Genomic DNA, 19,042 nt, shown 5'->3' with positions numbered 1-19,042 from the left:
AAATGGACTAGATTAAATAAAATTTCATTGATTGACAGGTTATTGATTGATTTTTTTCATTCATTGTTTGGCTATGGGGGTAAAATATGTGCACCATACATACTAAACGTTTCTCAGTGACTTCCTTAGATGGCTTTTAATGAATTTATGCTTGAACCCTCGTTGAGTGTGCAAGTTTTTGTGAAAAAAAGACTTGCTGTAGTTATCAAAACAGAAGTCTGTTTTACCCCAAAATAATCATTTTCCTGCCATTTCCTTGTTCCCAAAAACCCACTCTAGTAATTGGATTATTGAAACCAGTCAACATGAACTCTGCTTGAACTTCCACAAAGAGTGGATTAAAATTGGTGCATGGTCAGTGATGGTCAGTCCCGGGCTCATTCTCAGTTTCCCGATGGCCATATCGCAGTAAAACGTCTCTTCGGCATTTGGTTACAGCGTTTGGTCACACCAAACAAATGCCGTTGCCATGACAAAACAATGTGCAGCAGTAAATCCTTACTCTCATGCAGTCAGAAGCTCGTCTAATGTTCCACAGCCCTTCCCACACTCATTTGCCTTGCCAGAGGAGGAAATTCATGAGTGTTTCTGTAGGAATGGACCAGGATGACCTTGTACTAAACATTGACTGTAATATTTAAGAGCTGCACTGTTGAATGGGGTCACTGAGCTTTCCCCTGAGGTGTATTGTCATCCTTTTTGGGAAACGCGGGTTCGAAAATAGAAAGGCGAGTAGTCACCCTCATCCCACCATCTGCGCCCCTGTCTGACCAGCGCGCCCAGAGCTACCTGGCCTTCGTCATCTTCCTCCTCGTCCCACTTGTAAACGTCAGGAACACCCTGGGGCGACTGTTTGGGTTGGCAAAGTGAGCCAAGGGTTGTGATCTCCAGGACAGCCCTGTGACGTGCTTAATCATCGTACCCACAGAACACTGTTTAATTTATTCACTCACATCCCCGTAAGCACTCTCCTCTGTGACCGTTGCTTTTACCAGTGACCGCAGAAAATAAAGTACAAAAAGTACCTAAAAAGGTACCGACGCTTGTGACTTTTGTGGTTCCCTATAGGTGCATAAAATTGTACTCTGGGCCAGCAATACATAAATCATGCATTCCTTTATTTTCATTTGTACCATAATTTATCTGTTCCTCTTAACGAACGCAAATGAACCCCCTCTGTACCTTTATTTCTGAGAGTGTAAAATTAATTTTAAAAACAGCAGGACAGCAATCATGAGCATTCAACTCTTTATATTATGTAAAATTTATATACACAGTTTATATACAATTTATATACACAGAAATAATAGTATGATGGTAATACAACGCTCGCCAATCTGCCATGTGTTCATTGGTAAATTGAACTGTCGTGTTGTGTGTCGTGAAGCACATTATCGTGGCATTCGGGATATGCAGGTTAACCCTCCTGTTCTGTTCATTTTTTAGGTACAACAAAAATGTTCCCGGGTGATATAAACATACAGGGGGTTGCAATACTGAATGAACCTTTTCATTAGATGTGGTTACACTAATAAGCCAGCAGAAGAATTTTCATACTAAAAATAATTTAGTATTTCCTGATTTTCAAACTTTCAAATGGTCAATTTGACCGCACATAACAGGAGGTTAAAGTGCACTTCCCTGGATATTGACAGTGGCTGTGGCATTGCCCGATACCCCCATGTCTCTCACTGCACCGCAGCTGTTTCCTGTCTCCTTGACGGTGCTTGATTCAGTGTGTGCGCTATCCCAGAATGCACTGGGCTTTGCGGCACTGGTGCATATCTTTGGCATCTGCCAGTGTGAGCCACGCATTGAACTTCAGCAACCTGTTTAACTACTTATTCTGACTTCCTGTGCACCTTAATGGGTTATGTCTCCATATAAAAAACACACAAGGAAAGGTCTGTCCTAACACGTGTTTCAGTCCTGTAATGAGATTTGACATCTTTTTTTTTTTTTTTTGCTCAAGTAGAAAAAACTAGCTTGTGTTAAATTACTTTTTGCTTGAGAAGTGAAATTGTCTTTTCCCCATTTTCAAATTTTGAAAGGAACCAAACTGTCTCACCTCTCTGATACCCTTTTTGGTCTAATTTAGCAAGGTATTTATTTAGTAAGGCAAAATAAATATTTCTTTTACCTTACTAAAAAACCTTACTTTTTTCTTATAAAAAATAAATATTTAAGGCTTTTTTTGTTACTGTTGTTTTGTTTTTTGTAGTGCACACCTTCATGGCTTTATCGCCAGAGACGAGTTCAGTACTGGGCAGAAAGAATTGCTTTCCAAATTGTAACTAACACACTGTCCCAAGAGCTTAATCAGTTGTGGAATCAGACGTTTCAGAGACCAGAGGTGGTGCTTGCTGGTAAAACGTGATTCTTTCTCCTCCATGACATTCCCCCAGTTGTCCTTGCCATTTTGATTGATTGATTATAGGGACAAGAGGGGCAATGATGATTCTACTCTCTCTCTCTCACATGCTTGGTTACCACATCCTATAACCATCTGTGCGCAGCCCATAAGAATACAAATAAGAATAGGAATAAGGAATTAAGTCTCGCATTGGTGGGACGTTCTACTCTTTTCACTCCTAACTCCTTTTTTGACTCTTATTTGAATTTTTCCGGTAGCATTGTTGACATTCAAATTGCTCTTGCTGTCTCTCTATGACTCACTCTTAGATGCTCCCTCTGATTCTCCCTTGCTCTCTCAGTGCTCTCTTTTTCTGATTCTCTTCCTCTGAAATGTAATATCTCTCACGCGCTCTCTCCCTTCTGTTTCTGGGAGGCCGTGAGATCTGGCTCTTTGTCCCCCCCAGCTCATCTGTTGAACTTCTGAAGGCCTGCTCAGCCCAAGGTTCCTGGGCTCTGTTTCACAAAGCAGGACTACTGAGTGAGCTGGATAACTGCGCCGACTAAAATCCAGAAGCCTCCAAAATCTGAAACGATGACAAAAGTAAAAAAAAGAGCTGTCCTGGGTTTTATTTAGTGTGGTTACTCAGCCAACTCAGTAATCCTGCTTTGTGATACAGGCCACTGGTGCTGCCAATCAGCTTATTCTCTTTCCCAATATCTCTACTTGTTCAACGCAATCATTTTTCTCAAACGTTTCATACTATCCTTGAATGCCCGCTGGATGGGGGTTTTTTTTAGGGCAGGTACTCACTCAAGTCACAGTTTTTACCAGTGTGAGTGGTAGTATTGGCCTTGTAAACCTCATGAGGCCTCATAAAATACATACACGCTGGCAGGCCACGGAGAATTAAAATTCATGAACACTTGAGAGATGTTCTTAAATGGCGATGAATAAGCAATGTGGAACCATTTTTGGAAACTGAAGGACAGAGACGAGGATGCGCTGTTGAAATGTACATCACTGCGATGCCCATTGTTTGCGTAAGGACCTGCAAACGTTGCTGATGCTTCTTACGGACCCAGTGACTCACCAAACTCCAGCCCTGTTCTCAAACCCCTGAATTTAATATCAACAATAAAAATGAATAAAATATTAACTTAATTTTATTATTAATGAAATTATCATTTTAGTTCTGGGTTTTTTTATCCTTTAATAACCCAGTCCTTTTGCACTCCTAATTGGCTCCCACAGCTGCTGCTGCAGGCAGAGGGGTCTGCTGATGTCCTGGCCGCAGCAGATCCTTCGCAGCTGCTACGGGTCGCGAAAGCGAAAAAAGCCAACCTGCTGCTCCAGAGATGAACTGAGAGGCGAGGCAAGATCCGGCAGCTATCTCTCACCGCAGGGCAGCCTGTGGGAGATGCGTGTCGGGGTGGGTGGGGGCAGTCTGTAGTAGACGTGTGTTGGGGTGGGTGGGGGCAGTCTGTGGGAGACGTGTGTTGGGGTGGGCGGGGTCAGCCTCTGCTGGATAAAGCTGGGGAGGGCAGCCCGAGGCAACTCGAGACAACGGGGCTACAAAAAATGCCTGCAGTTGGGTAATTACTCAATGCCGACCGCACAGCTATGCTCAGTGAAAATAGCGTTAAATGCGGCAGAACGTTGCAAGCTGCACACTGCCAGCACACACACACACACACACACACACACACTCATATGACTGGGCCACGGTAAGGTGGACTCCCAGGACCTTACTTGCCCGTCGGTGCCAGCGAGCTCAGCTCTGCTTTGAATCCCTTTGGCAGCCTGACCTCTAGTGGCAGAAGTGGAAATGAACAACTGGCTCTGCACAAGTCCCTTCCTTGCCCTTGCGTAACTCGGACTTTGCGTGGAGCTGGTTTTGCAGCAAAAGACACAACAAAAGGAAAAGCTTAGTTGATGCGCCAGTCTTAATGACTACTTGTATTTTTATTTTTCCATAGATTGCGTTGTTGCCGTTCTCGTTGTTAGTGTTAATCAGTTTAACCACCAGGGTCCAAGTTGAACTATGCGGTTGTTCCCTGTACTTGGACCGGTACTTCTCTCTAGGGGTTTCGTCATACTTGTTCCTGGTTATGGTTATACACTTTGTTGTACGTCGCTCTGGATAAGAGCGTCTGCCAAATGCCTGTAATGTAATGTAATGTAATGAAAAGGTCTCTGGCAGTTTCCCAATGTGCTACTGAACACAGAGCAAAACAGTCTCATTGCCAAAGTCAATACAAAGTACTTTGTTAGACGTGACATTATAAACGTAGAAAAAATACGCCTGGCAACAATGTTGCTGACTAGGACTAGGAACAGCGTGGGTCTTTTGGGTTCATCATGAATCAGTTAAAGCAGCATTACGCAGACATTTTGCCTGTTTCCAGCAAGAGGGATCAATCATCGCAATGCATCAGACGGATCCTTTTCTAATGTGTACAAATAAAGCACAGCGCATCAGAACTTCAAAAAAATGTCCTTTATTGCGATAATATTATTTCCTTTCAGGCAGAATGCTATTACATTCTAGAGGTTTTCCTTGAGTAGAAATATCAGCTGCAGTGTAATTTCCTTATTATCAAACAACAAACATCCAAAGCATTACACAAGGAAAGATAGATGTAATTTTATGAAGTGATCAAAATATGAAAATATTTCATCTGTGACGAGATGACAGTGCCTAGATTCATAACAGGAGCAGGCAGCTGATATTGATATGAGTAAAGCTATACAATGGCTATTCAGTAAGTGAATCTTACTGTTTCACACTTGCTAAAAAAGTGACTGCAAACCATTTTATCATTGTTACAAATCCCTTACCAAAAATATTGTATTTGGCATCAAACACTTCAAAAAGGTTATGCAAACATAAGAATTTAAGTGAACTTATTGACTCTAGGCCTAAGTGAAATATTAACAAAATGGACAGTACAATTCTACATCGGCGAACATTGCCTTCAGCAAAACGGTAGACTGACCAATCAGGGGTGACTGCTAAGGCAAACTCAAAGGTATTATCAAGTAGGTATATATAGAGAGGTTCCAAAACCATTTCAGATTTTATTAATTTTGTGTTAAATTTATGATGTGTGTATACTGTACAAATTTCATTCTTTTCATAACCCCCCACCCCCCCAAAAAATCAACTAGAGCTCTACTGATACACTGCACCCTAATTTTAATTAAAAAGCAAAAAATTTAATTTAAAAAGTTGAGTTTTAAACATTCAAATAGAAAAAATCCCCACCGCCCCAGAATCAGGGAAAATAAGATACTGAAAAACACACAGAAAAAAAGATTTGCTGACATCATCACACAGCACATTTGCTGACTTCAACCTTTCGCATCTTTTGGGTATATGTCCAAACAACCCAGAGACATATTTAACTACAATCTCACGCCGTTTGCTCTTCAAACAAGTTATCGTTCATCCTTCAATATCTAATGCAATCACAGCCCACCAGCCCATCATATTATAGTTTACAGTAAATCGGGCATCTAGGTCAAAACCTCATTCAAGAAAAGCCATGAGATGACTGACAGGGCACTCAGTTCTGGATAAGTCCTGGTCCACCTGAGTAGGTGTCTCAAATGATAGAGGACACGTTTCCAAGTACATGACCATTAAAGGTGAGCAAAAAAAAAGGTTAAATAAAGTACAACAAAAAGTTGTTTTCTTCCGTTTATTAATAAGTTTAAATATGCATGTCTTTCCCAAATTTCAAGCCCTTTCCTGTGACAGCCCTTCATAAGACAAATATAATGATGTGACCCCCCTATTAATAAAATGAGGGTAGAATGAGAGAAAAAAAGCCTGATGAGTCATGGTAACGGACAAAAACAAAAAGATAAGAAAAAAAACTTCAGCTGGAGCTGGAGTAAATACAGTGACCCCTTCTGGACAAACACTGACACTGCAAGACATTCTCAGGGGGGGAGGCTCCCTAAGCGGGTCAAGTGTGCTCCACAGGGCCCATATTCTATGTTAGTATTATAAGATTATTTTCTGCAAACCGTGCTAATGTGCATCCTGACTTCTGCAGTCTTTAAGCACCCAGGCATGCTAACTTTAGCCTCATGCCTATGGTAGACAGCACCGCCCGGTGCAGTAGATGCCATCAAAAAGCTCAACATAAATCCAAAGTGCTTGTATTTAAAAAAAAAACAAAAAAGAAACAACAGAAACTAAATAAAATAGAAAAACTGATTTTGGTTGCATGCTACCGTAAAAGGAGCTCTCTACAAAGGTTTGGGTATTGACAATTAAAAGTCTTAGTGTAAAAAAAACAAAAACAAATTCCTTCACTTTCAAGAGCTTAAGGGCAGTGAAGTGATTTGCTTTGTATGCAAGGTAATTTTACAGAATGTGCTCTGAACCTCCCCAGTAGACAGGAGTATCCCATGGTGTTTTTACACAAGGCAAGGTAACATTGTGGTCTGTAAGGAGTGCACAGTGACAAAATCTTCAGAGAAACAGAGTTCATATATACCAAATTCACCAGGGTTTTGTTTATCCCAACCCTTCCCGGTAACTATAGCGACGAGAGCAGAAGAGAGAGAGGCGGCGCCCGAAGGATTAAGTCTTCTTCTTCAGCTCCTCGAAGCGCTTCGACAGGTCATCGAAGTCTATGTCTTCGGAGGGGGCGGAGCCTGCGCCGAAGGAGGAAGGGGGGAGCGTGTTCGGGACGGACGGGAGCTCGGGGAGTCCGTCGTTCAGCTGGGAGGGGCCGCCGGGACCTGTGCAGAGAGGCCAGGAGCATTACACATCTCACACTAGCGTTTTACACTACAGCTACAGCACAATCGGACCTACGCAGAGAGACCAGAGCATTACACATCTCACACTAGCGTTTTACATTACAGCCACAGCACAATCGGACCTGTGCAGAGAGACCAGAGCATTACACATCTCACACTAGCGTTTTACATTACAGCCACAGCACAATCGGACCTGTGCAGAGAGACCAGAGCATTACACATCTCACACTAGCGTTTTACATTACAGCCACAGCACAATCGGACCTGTGCAGAGAGCTACAGCACAATCGGACCTGTACGGAGAGGCCAGAGCATTACACATCTCACACTAGCGTTTTACATTACAGCTACAGCACAATCGGACCTGCGCAGAGAGGCCAGAGCATTACACATCTCACACTAGCGTCTTACATTACAGCTACAGCACAATCAAGTCAAAACGCCCCGGTTTGGGTAAGGAGTTGGTCTTGTAACCTAAAGGTCGCAGGTTCGAGTCCCCCGCTAGGGCACTGCCGTTGTACCCTTGAGCAAGGTACTTAACCTGCGTTGCTTCAGCGTATATCCAGCTGTATAAATGGATGCAGTGTAAACGCTATGTAAAAAATTGTAAGTCGCCCAAAGGCTACCACAAAACTAAATGAAAATGAAAATGTAAATAAATTAAACAAAAACAAAAAGGGAAAAATCCCACAATGACAGAGAACAAGGTTTTACCTGGTCATTTGAGTGTAAACCTTTTCTTTCCTTAGAACATATTTTATGTCTATATTACGTCTTCACTATGCAACTTCAATCCAGCTACACTACATGCAAAGAGTAAGAAATGAGATTAACTCACCAAAAACCTGAGGAACAGAGGGTTTGACAGCCAGGTCATCAATCTGAAAAGAAGCAAAGCTCTTCAGGGTACAACGACATCTTTTCCTGCTAAGGATTATCTCTCAAATACTAAAAAAATATCTTTTAAAAATACACTTAGAACTTAAATAAGTCATATAAATATGCACAGCGTCTAATCAAGAGCGATGACTGACATTGGTATCATTACTACTGGAAGCAGCAATGGCAGACTGGCCAACTCTGAACGGCAGCCCATCTGTCTGTCTGTATGTCTAACCCTGACACAGTAACAGGAGCCGTAACAAACTGTCCTTCCCTGGGGTGCGAGCAGCTGTCCGCCTGTCTGGAGGAGGCAGGGGGCCGCGTGCACTTACGGACTCGTAGGTGGGGGGGCAGCTGGGCAGCTGGGGGGGCAGGCCTCCCCTGGCAGGAGGCTGAAAGTTGGAGAAGCCGTCGTAGGTGCCCATAGGGCCGCCGAAGGGTTCCTGGAGCGACAAAAAAACAGTTAAACGCTGGTCGTCCAGTAACTGCGACTGGTAATGCTTCAGAACAGGGTCTAACCTCCGACAATAATTGAAAATGATGCGTAACTGCCTTCAAATTTTAATGTAAAAAATAAAAAAGTAAATGTGTATGTAAAAAGGGGACCAGATCGAGAAAACTCCACACAAGGTTGCAATAAGATGTACTGTGGAGATGAGATGGGATTGTGTGTGTGTGTGTGTGTGTGTGTGTGTGTGTGTGTGTGCGTGTGGCGGTGAGTCAGTTTGAAATTGAGGCTACATAAAAACATTAAACTGTACATCCATTAGAAGCACATACTAACAAGACTGCATTCTGGGAGCATGAGGTACTGCGTAGTTCTTAAAGCAGGGGAATTCTTACTGCTCCTTTTGGAGTTGGGTAGTTGAAGCCGATGGGCATGGGCATAGGCATGGCACCTGGGGGGGCAGTGAAGCCCCCGCCACCGCCCCCTCCTCCGCCACCCCCCGGCTTCTTGCTGTCGTTGTTCACGTCTATGAGGTCAGCCTCCTCGCCCACGCAGGCCTCGGGCTGTGTGTAACAGACAGGCGGAGGGGATTGTCAGTGAACCGCATCCAACTGCGCCCCGCAATTAGCATTCAAGTGTCTGAACTGGGGCTGAAATTAAAACACAATCGAGCTTTGCTGGAAAGTTCTTTTTTTTTTTTTTTAATTTGAAAGTCGTACCCTAAGAAGGGTGGATTGGTCACCCGTACCACGTCAGAACAAGTTAATGTCCCGTACTAAGCAGGTGTGTAAATGCACTGGTGCACCAAACCAAACATTCTCCTGGGGTTTGATCTTCTCACAGATCAAACCATTCAGGGGACTGTTCAATGATGCTTGGTCGCACGCAGTTAGCTGGTTATCCATCGAGATCATTTCGAAGTAACCCAGGATTTCTCCAATAGCCACTACAAACGGCCCCGAGGTGTGATTTCAGCAGGAAATAAAATGGAGATGGTTGGCCGTCGGACCCCCTCACCCTGACCATGGCGTCCGGTTCATACGGAACGTTGTAGTTCTTAGCAATTTCAATGAGGTAGCGCTCCACCAGGATCTTGGGAGGGGCCTCCACGCCCAACTTGAGCATCAGCTTCAGGACAAAGGAAAAAAACATTACCAAAACGGACACAGACACACGCGCACGCACACACGCACACACATGCACACACAGACAGGCAGACAAATGTTTCCTATGGGCCTACCCTGTCGTTGACGGTTCCAATCTGGTTTGTCCTACACAGCTTGCCGTACTCCTTGCTGTACTTTGCACACAGCTGATCAGACACCTGCACATGGAAGAGACAAGCACCTCAGCGTAGGAAACTCATACACCAGCCCTGCATTTTGGAAGTCATCCATGTTGTGCAGGGTTCCAATAGTCTACACGGCAAAACTGAATGACTTTTCAAGGATGTTTACCAAAGTGGTAAAGGACTTTGTCTGTAAATGAATTCAGACTTCATTTTAAAAACCGCTGCAAAATATTTTTCAGCTTAAGATTCTAAAATTGATGTTCCTGCTTGATCGTCTTGTATTTTTCTGATGATTATCAAATAAATTCAATCAATCGTGTGGAATCAATTATTTGGAAAACAGAATACTGACATTACTGAATTCATAGCACTTTCAAAAAACACCTCTCATAAAAGTAAAAAATGTAGCAGAAAACCAGGGACCCTGGGGCACTCATCACACCCCGGGATTTCTAACGTTCAGAATCAAGCCCTTCAAGGGATTCAGGATTTAGAGACACCACTATTGGACAGTGAGGCAGTGCAGTGGCGGGAGACTACTGGAGATGCTGATAAGGGCAGGAGCCGTACTCGACATGCTTCACTGCAGGCCTCAGCCTTGCAAGAGTCCAGGGTGCGGGTTGAGCGTACAAATGTTCAGTCCAGGGTGAGTCACAACCAAGGGTCTAGTCAGGGTTGAGTATACAAAGTGTTCAGTCAGGGTTGAGTAACAAAAGGGTCCAGGCAGGGTTGAGTATACAAGGATCAGTCAGGGGAGTAACAAAGGGTCATCAGGGTTGAGTAACAACAGGATTCAGTCAGGGTTGAGTAACAAAAGGGTTCAGTCAGGGTTGAGTATGCAAAAGGGTTCAGCCAGGGTTGAGTATACAAAAGGGTTCAGTCAGGGTTGAGTAACAAAAGGGTTCAGTCAGGGTTGAGTAACAACAGGATTCAGTCAGGGTTGAGTATACAAAAGGGTTCAGTCAGGGTTGAGTATGCAAAAGGGTTCAGTCAGGGTTGAGTATACAAAAGGGTCCAGGCAGGGTTGAGTATACAAAAGTGTTCAGTCAGGGTTGAGTATGCAAAAGGGTTCAGCCAGGGTTGAGTATACAAAAGGGTTCAATCAGGGCTCAGTACCATTAATGAAATGAGCTTAGTGTGAGGCTTCCTTCACGAATCTGAATATTGCCACACCAATTACACAACAAGAACAATTTGCTCATTGGAAATCTCTGCATTCTGTTAACCTTAATCTGTGTTTTTTTTTTTTTTTTTTACAGAACACTCTCAGACACCAAAGTCGTTCAGACCAGTCTGCCTACTCGTACTCCAAATCACTTTCAGGGAAACTGACATCAGTGTGTGAGCACCATAGCTTACTGCCACATCATTATTCATTCTTTCGTGAAATTACTTCCTACCCCTCCCCCCCCCCCCCCCCCAAACTCACTTCATGGACTGGATGAGACCGAATCGGGTGAGCAGCAGGTCACAGTACAGCTCCAGGATCTCCATGGCCTCCACCAGGTAGTCCTCTCTGATGATGTGCTCCACCCGGATCCGTGCTCGCTCATCCTTACCTGAGGACAGGTAATCTGCTATCTCCTTACGAGCCTTCTGTGCTAGTTCAGCTGCGCGTGCGCGTGTGTAGGGAAGAGACAAAACACCAGAAAGTGAGTCACTCCTAACAAAGTGTCTACAGTGGACAGAACACAGTAATTACATAACATACATTTATCTGCTCTTTCTAAAGTGACATAAAAATAAATTACTAAGAGACAAAATCTATCATTACACATTTGGCAGAAACGTATTACAAGTAATTTCATTTTATAACAACCATAACAATAATAATAATAATAAAAAGATAAATTTACTGTTTTAGGCTCCAGAACAATTAATGACGCCACCTACACCTGCACCAATATCATAGGCTACACCTAACTAGGGTGCGCAGAGACTACCGGGAAAATGGAAACTCACTCTTCTTCTTCTCCAGGAGTTTTAAGCGGTTGATTACCAGTCTGAGATTGACTCGAAGTCTCTCTGCTTTGAATCCACCACCAAGCATGATGGACACTTCTCTGAAGAACACAGGACACCAAAGTCGTTAGAGGTTTCACTTTGCGGCGCAAGAAAGCAGCCACATCAGATTCGCATAAAAGGATCACGATGTTTCTAAGAACTCAATCATCGACTCAAAAAAGGTAACATAAATTATTCAGCAATTGCCGAGATAGACCGGGTCGTGGCACACTAAAATAGAAGACGCTAATATCATTCCGGAGGAAGAATTCGTGTAAGAAATGTGGACAGTGGAAATAAATTCGCTTGGCAACCTGAGATGGGAAACCGCCCACTTGCAAAAATAGATCATACCTGTGGCCAACAGACGATTACGTAAAAGAGGCAACGCAAAAGAAAAAACCCGAAGAATATATAGCTTGTGTGCTTGCACCTTTTGTTTGGAAAACCGGATTCACAAGTTTGACAAGCCTATGTTGACTAATCAAGATACAACTTCAATTCTAGGTTGCGATCCAATCCCTCCATTGACCCACGAGACCTCATCATGAGTCAGCCTTATCATGAGGTGAGACGGGTGACATCACTGTTTACAGTGAAGCATAGTAACAGAGTTAACGTTAGTAAATTGGCTAACATTCTAATGAAGTGTATAAACAGAAACTACGCGATCTTACTACACTGACTCAAATTTACCAGTTCAAAAGCACAGACAATGTTATCTAACTGACACAGTAGAAGTGTTTTGTAGTTTACGTTCCGATGCCATTGAAATTAACTGTTATCATACATAGCTAATCGTATTATACTTGATATTTATTTAGGCCAGGGCGGTTTGTACATGATCAAGTTTCTTGTTGATGTGAGCCATTTTACTTAGCAATCTATTCGACTGCTCGATATACTAAACTAACTTTAGCTACAAGTCGGCGTCAAGTGGCTTCCTGGGCTTAAGCGTGGTGTTAAACTAGTTTACTAGTTGCTACTCAACGTTGTTCACGAAAGGCTAGCCAAGCTATTATTTATTTCGCTAGCTAGTCTGCGAAAACCGTCTAGTCAAACTTGGCTAACTTAGTCTAAGTTATAACAGTCGCTTTCCTTCTGTAACTATAGCCGTTGTACCATTAGCTATAAACGCACCCTGTGAAATTGGAATAGTTTGGGTTTCTTGTTAGCTTGTTTTTGTTTAGTACTTGCTAGTTAGCAGTATCGCCACTTCAGTCTGATCTAAGGGAACGTGAAGATGGTTCCCCATGACGCCCGCTAGCCAAACATCGAATAATTATTAAACACAGTCGCTAAATGAAATGATCAGTTTTAGAAAGAACAAACTTAGTTTTGTTCGATCTGGGCAAAGTAGCATACGATTCAAAAGTGGCATGTCATAGAGCGCTCCCAAACCAGGAAGTAACCCGCTTGTTAGCAGGCGAGCTAGCACAAGCTAACCAACTTAGCTAACAGAAACAACCAAGAATCAAAATCCATATAGCCAGAGATATTCAAACTTGGTGATTTCTTGTGGAAACCGAGAAAACAGTATATTTAGGAGTCCCAATTAGTTATTGAATGGAGACGTCACGTATAAAATGCGTAACCACAAGCAACATACCTTCACGGTGTCTTTCCAGAAATAGCTCTTTGGTTGACTGAATAGTATTTACTTTTTCCCTTCCGCAAAATACGTTTGACGCAAGATAATTACGCACAGGTTGCGCCAAAGATGGTCACCGTCAAGATCTATAACTCGTTCCAGTCATAACGGGTTTCCACGCCTATCTATCTACCTATCTATCTATTTCAAGAATGTCATTCAGACTAGCGTGTCGACAATCCTTGAAAGTTCTCTTCAACAGCATTGCTGAACCAATCATTGCTTGTAAAAGCACGATTATGGTTCTTGCTGCATTTGGAATGAATTGGGATTTTGCATCAAGATCTGCAAAGATGAATGTCCACTGAAGAAATGCTGATGATTTGTGGTTGCAATGGTTATATGGAGCATTTTTGGGAATGGATGAGAGGCAATGTTAAATTTCACATATTTTTTATAAGTCATATTTTTCATAAACCTCTTTACCAGTCATAAATTCTGTGTAATATATGTGAAATTTTCTTGATTAATTACATGTATTTAAATATTTGTGGCTTTTGATGGCACAGCAATTGCAATTATTCAATATGCTGCAAGCTGTTAAATAAAACAAATACAAATAGCACAATTACTCAGAAATACAAAATCCCTCACATCCAATGTTTACAATATTTCTCAATTACACCATGAAGTCAGAGAACAGTGAGCTTTGTGATGTCACAGTGTCTGAATGCCAAAGTGTCATAATTCAGCTGAGTAGCCAATTGTCCCATACAGTTTTACATAAGAGGACTGCCATTTCAAAGACCCTCACAATTCACACAGAAAAAATGAGCCATGGAGAGGCAGTGGAGTGAGGAAGACGAGTTTGTGGCAGAGCTGAAGGAGAAGCTGTCGGTGATGGACAGTGGAGGGCTTAGAATCGCACTTGGACGAGAAGGGAAAGCATCGGAACCAATTGGGACTGCTGAAGAGGAGCAGGTAATGGGGACAGATGCAAGTGCCTGTCAGCTGCAGATACAGAATGAAAACTTGTGAGTTTTTTCATGGGTAAACACTGAACTGTGTGAGTGTTGCCACATTAGTACCAAACCAACCAGTAGTGCCTGTCAGCTTTTGAGTGCTGTGTGTGAATTCATGCATACATGATTGTATGCATGCAGTGGTTGTTGTGGTGTGTGTGTGTGTTTGGGGTGTTTTGCAGTACAATAATGCATTTTGTTTTCATCTGAAATTCACACGATCCGCTCTGAAGTCATGTATTCTTGCCTTGCTACTCTGTAAAGCGTCTTTGGGACAGTTCTCTGTAAAAGGCGCTATACAAATAAAACTGAATTGAATTATTGTGGCAGCTTAGAGTCAGTCCCTTCCCCCCACCCCCCTCCTCCCCAGACTCAGAGTCCTGATGACGAGGCTGCAGCGAGGCAGAGGCAGCTGGAAGAGGTTAAAAAACAGGGAGAGGAGCGAGAGAAAGAAGAGAGGGAGAAAGACGAGAGAAGCCTGAAGACTGCCCTGGAGGCCGTGCAGAGGAAGGAGAAAGAGTGGAGGGAGAGGGAGAGCCGGGAGCAAGACGCCAGGAAGGCAGAGATCAAGAGGAAGATCGAGGAAGAGAGGAAAAAGAGGAAGGACATCCTGAAGGCCGCCAAGGAAGCGGTGAAGGCAAAGGAGAAAGCGTGGAGGCAGAGGGAGGAGCTGGAGGGGGAGGAGAACTACGGGAGAAAGGGAGAGACGCAAAAGCAGATAGAGCAGGAGAGGAGAAACGGAAAGCACTTCCTGAAGGAGGTCAAGGCAGCGATGAGGAGGGAGGAGAGGATGAGGAAGGACTGGGAGAGGGAGAAGAAGCAGGAGGATGAGGAGCAGAGGATGAAAAGGGCAGGGAGGACAGGCAGTGAAGAGGAGCAGGAGAAGAAGAGGAAGGAGCTCTTGAAGGACGTGAAGGACACTTTGAGAAGGGAGATAAGGAGGGAGAAAACGGAGGAAGGAGAGGAGGAGGGGGCTGACATGGCTGAGATTAAGAGGCAGGAAGAGAAGGAAGGGGGAAAAAGTCACATAAATTCGGAAGGAGCAAGAGTAGAGGGAGAAGCAGAAGCACAAGAAAAAAATCAGGCCTGATGAAAAGCAGGCAGAAGGATGACAAGCAGAGAGGGAAGAGAAGAGGAATACCCAAAAGGAGAAAAGAGTACTCGGCTCAGAGAGACAAGACCACGACTCATGTCAGATTTTGGGGAGCAGACACCGTGAACACCGTTTTTGGGGTTCTGCAGGGCGATGGAAAGATGCTTGTAATGTAATCGCGTGCCGCTGAGAGCCAATCCTTCAAATAAAAGTGTAGCAACATAAAAGCTTGTTTCAATGAATCTTCTGGCGGTGACCCGTTGTAGAAACCTTGGGTGATCACAAAATGCATCAGTTCATGAGATTCTACATCACGGAAATGATACGATGACAAACAATGAACAGAAGAATGGCTGAACCTGGTTTATATATTATATATTTGCATGTTAACAAAATGCGGAGAGGGAGTGAGCGCTCATTCCTTATACATAAAATGGACATGGTTCCAAAAGTAAGGGCCAGTAAATAATAAATTTGTTTCATTACCACATCGAAGATGTTTGACTGTCAATCGTCCTTTCATTCACGCAGAGCAGAGTGGCGCAGCGGAAGCGTGCTGGGCCCATAACCCAGAGGTCGATGGATCGAAACCATCCTCTGCTAACTGCGTTTTACAAAAAAAATAGACAGAGAAACAGGCGGCACATGTGAAACTTATCAAGTAAATAAGAAACAACCAGGTAAATTTCACACTGATGAGGTGAAATTGTATGGAACTATTACAAAGTTTAGAAAAGCCAGTCCTTGTTTGATCCCTCTTACACACCCCCTTCCATACCTCACCCAACCAGCACAACCATCCACTCCTGGTCATTCATTAAGTATGCATGGGCAAGGGGAAGAGGAGTTCTTCCCCCTCTGGCAAATACATGAAATGTGGGCCTTTCTTTGTCTGAGCTTCAGATAGTCATCATAAATGGATTATTATCAGGCCATTAATATTGGTTGCTGGGGACATCTGGTGGTGGAGGATTTTGTGTAATCTGTGTCTTTCTAATAACTTTCAATAGTTTAGCAATATATATATATATATATATATATATATATACACGCATATACGTACATGTGTTTCCCCTAGTGCAACTACAGTAGAGGGTACAGGAAGGAGTGAAACTCTTTTCTCCAGTTACAGGAAGTCTGTAAGATCATTATAACAATGCGCTCACTCAACCATGCCCCTCCCCCACCACCAAGCTCAGAGTAATGACTCTCACATCCAGTAACACAGCTCATTCAGCAGAGTGGCGCAGCGGAAGCGTGCTGGGCCCATAACCCAGAGGTCGATGGATCGAAACCATCCTCTGCTAACTGCGTTTTACAAAAAAACACAAGCGAACTGGTGGCACATATGAAACAACCAGGTAAATCTTGCAGTGATAAGGTGAAACCGTGTGGAACTGTTACAAAGTTCACAAACTATCACATTATGAATGTAGGTATACATCAGAATAACATATATGGGCAAGTGTTTTCCACTAAAGAAACCCATATGACTGCTCATTTATCCACACATGAACATACCGAAGACTGCTGCAAAATGCGAAGCTGCCACTTCCAAAGTCTGGATACTGACACAGTCCCATCATTTCTGCTTGTTAGTTCTGAGGTCAAAGTTGCTTACAAGGTTTTTTCTCAGTTTCATTTGCTTTGCACTTTCACCTCTTTCGATATCTTTAAAACTACACTTTTCATAAGTATTTGTCGTCATTGTTGTGGGCACATTGATCGTTATGCACAGTACTCCTGGTCTTACGGTTCATCTGGCTTTTTTACAAACTACTGTCATGCAATATCTTGTAGAGCCAACTCTCCTAAATTTAGACCCTTTTTTGTTTGTTGCTTCTAATCTGTTTGTTTAGGTGCAAACAACTGTGCTTTCTCCACAGTACACACCGCATGGCTGTGATACAGCAAGGGGCAACACTGCTCTCTGTCGCCCGCTACAGGGAGCCTGTCCCGCCCCATCCACACAGAGTCACATCTGCATGGGCTTCCCACAGAGCAGAGTGGCGCAGCGGAAGCGTGCTGGGCCCATAACCCAGAGGTCGATGGATCGAAACCATCCTCTGCTAAGCTCTTGTTTGTTTTAATAATGACCAGGGAATGTTGCTCCTGACAAGCTCATGTTCTGGAAGCATGAAACACTGGAACACAATGTCCTGTAGACACACCTTCAGAGTTTAGATACTCTCTCCTCATTAGTCCAACTTTCTGCTGGCAAGCACAGAACTGGCCGATTCCTTGGTCTACAGAAGTCAATGTTGCTTTCCCGATTATTCTCAAGCCATCAAGTTTGTTGGTTGACACATTTCCGTTGTTAGTTTTACTAAATTTTCATATTAAAGTTTCCTTGTGTTGTTGGAAGCAGGGCTAAACACAATGTTATTACTCAATCAACGTCACAGTGTGCAAGACCGAAGTCTGCTAGTCTGGAGTGCTGACATTTGGATTCAGCCTTTGACTCAAGTGTAGAACACAAAATCGGCCACTTCTGAGCTTGTCTGTAGAAATGAGGACCAATGAGGTTTTAGTATCTTTTCTTAGGAGGTGTGTCTAAAGGACACTGTGTTACAGTAGTTTGTGCTTCCAGAATGTTGGTTCTACAGGTGCAACATACCCTTATCTTTATTAAAATAGAAAAGGGCGTAGGAGAGGATGGTTTCGATCCATCGACCTCTGGGTTATGGGCCCAGCACGCTTCCGCTGCACCACTCTGCTGGATGAGGGTTGATTCGGGATGTTGCAGTGTTGACTCTAAGCTGGGGGTTTGTGAGATAGAGTAGTTTGCGTCACAATAATGAGCCCATTCATACTTAATGAAAAACCAGGAGAGCAGGGCCGTGATACAGCAAGGGGCAACAGTGTTCTCTGTCGCCCCCTACAGGGAGCCCGTACCACCCCATCCACACAGTCACATCTGCATAGCACTCACACAGAGCAGAGTGGCGCAGCCACACCTGGTACACAGGTAATGACCCATGGGGTTCCCTCAGCAACCCTCATTCAGCAGAGTGGCGCAGCGGAAGCGTGCTGGGCCCATAACCCAGTGGTCGATGGATCGAAACCATCCTCTGCTAACTGCGTTTTACAAAAGAAAGACAAGGAAACAGGTGGCACATGAAACAACCAGGTAAATTTCACATTGATGAGGGAAAAATTGTATGGAACTATTACAAAGTTCACAAACTATCACATTAAAACTGTCGGTATACATCTGAATTATATATATGGGAGAGTGTTTTCCACTAAAGAAAATGTAACAATGACAAGGCAGTGTTGAATGTCCCATCCGTCTTACACACCTCAGCCAACTAACACAACCATCCTCTCCTGGTCATTTATGAAGTATGCATCGGCAAGGGGTAGAGGAGTTACAGGAAGTCTTCCAGATCATTATTATAATGAGGTCACTCAACCCCACCCCTCCCCCACACCGGGCTCAGAGTAATAACTCTCACATCCAGAATAACAGCTCATTCAGCAGAGTGGCGCAGCGGAAGCGTGCTGGGCCCATAACCCAGAGGTCGATGGATTGAAACCATCCTCTGCTAAGCTCTTTTCTATTTTAATAAAGAGAAG

General features: G+C 43.6%; 3 non-coding genes and 1 pseudogene across 3 annotated transcripts; 3 read left to right on the top strand and 1 right to left on the bottom strand.

The window, feature by feature from the left end:
- Window positions 1–4,838: 4,838 nt before the first annotated feature.
- On the bottom strand, window positions 4,839–13,516 carry LOC135255717 (IST1 homolog; annotated as a pseudogene).
- A 2,478-nt stretch (window positions 13,517–15,994) lies between these two features.
- On the top strand, window positions 15,995–16,066 carry trnam-cau (transfer RNA methionine (anticodon CAU)). The gene has a single exon. It is a non-coding gene; the product is annotated as a tRNA-Met (tRNA).
- Window positions 16,067–16,698: 632 nt separating this feature from the next.
- trnam-cau (transfer RNA methionine (anticodon CAU)) lies at window positions 16,699–16,770 on the top strand. The gene has a single exon. It is a non-coding gene; the product is annotated as a tRNA-Met (tRNA).
- Window positions 16,771–17,463: 693 nt separating this feature from the next.
- On the top strand, window positions 17,464–17,535 carry trnam-cau (transfer RNA methionine (anticodon CAU)). The gene has a single exon. It is a non-coding gene; the product is annotated as a tRNA-Met (tRNA).
- The last annotated feature ends 1,507 nt before the right edge of the window (window positions 17,536–19,042 follow it).

The sequence above is a fragment of the Anguilla rostrata genome, chromosome 5, assembly GCF_018555375.3.
Source record: "Anguilla rostrata isolate EN2019 chromosome 5, ASM1855537v3, whole genome shotgun sequence".
Taxonomy (NCBI): Eukaryota; Metazoa; Chordata; class Actinopteri; order Anguilliformes; family Anguillidae; genus Anguilla; species Anguilla rostrata.
Note: the sequence above shows the minus strand (reverse complement) of the source record. Positions and strands in the feature narration are given on the sequence as shown.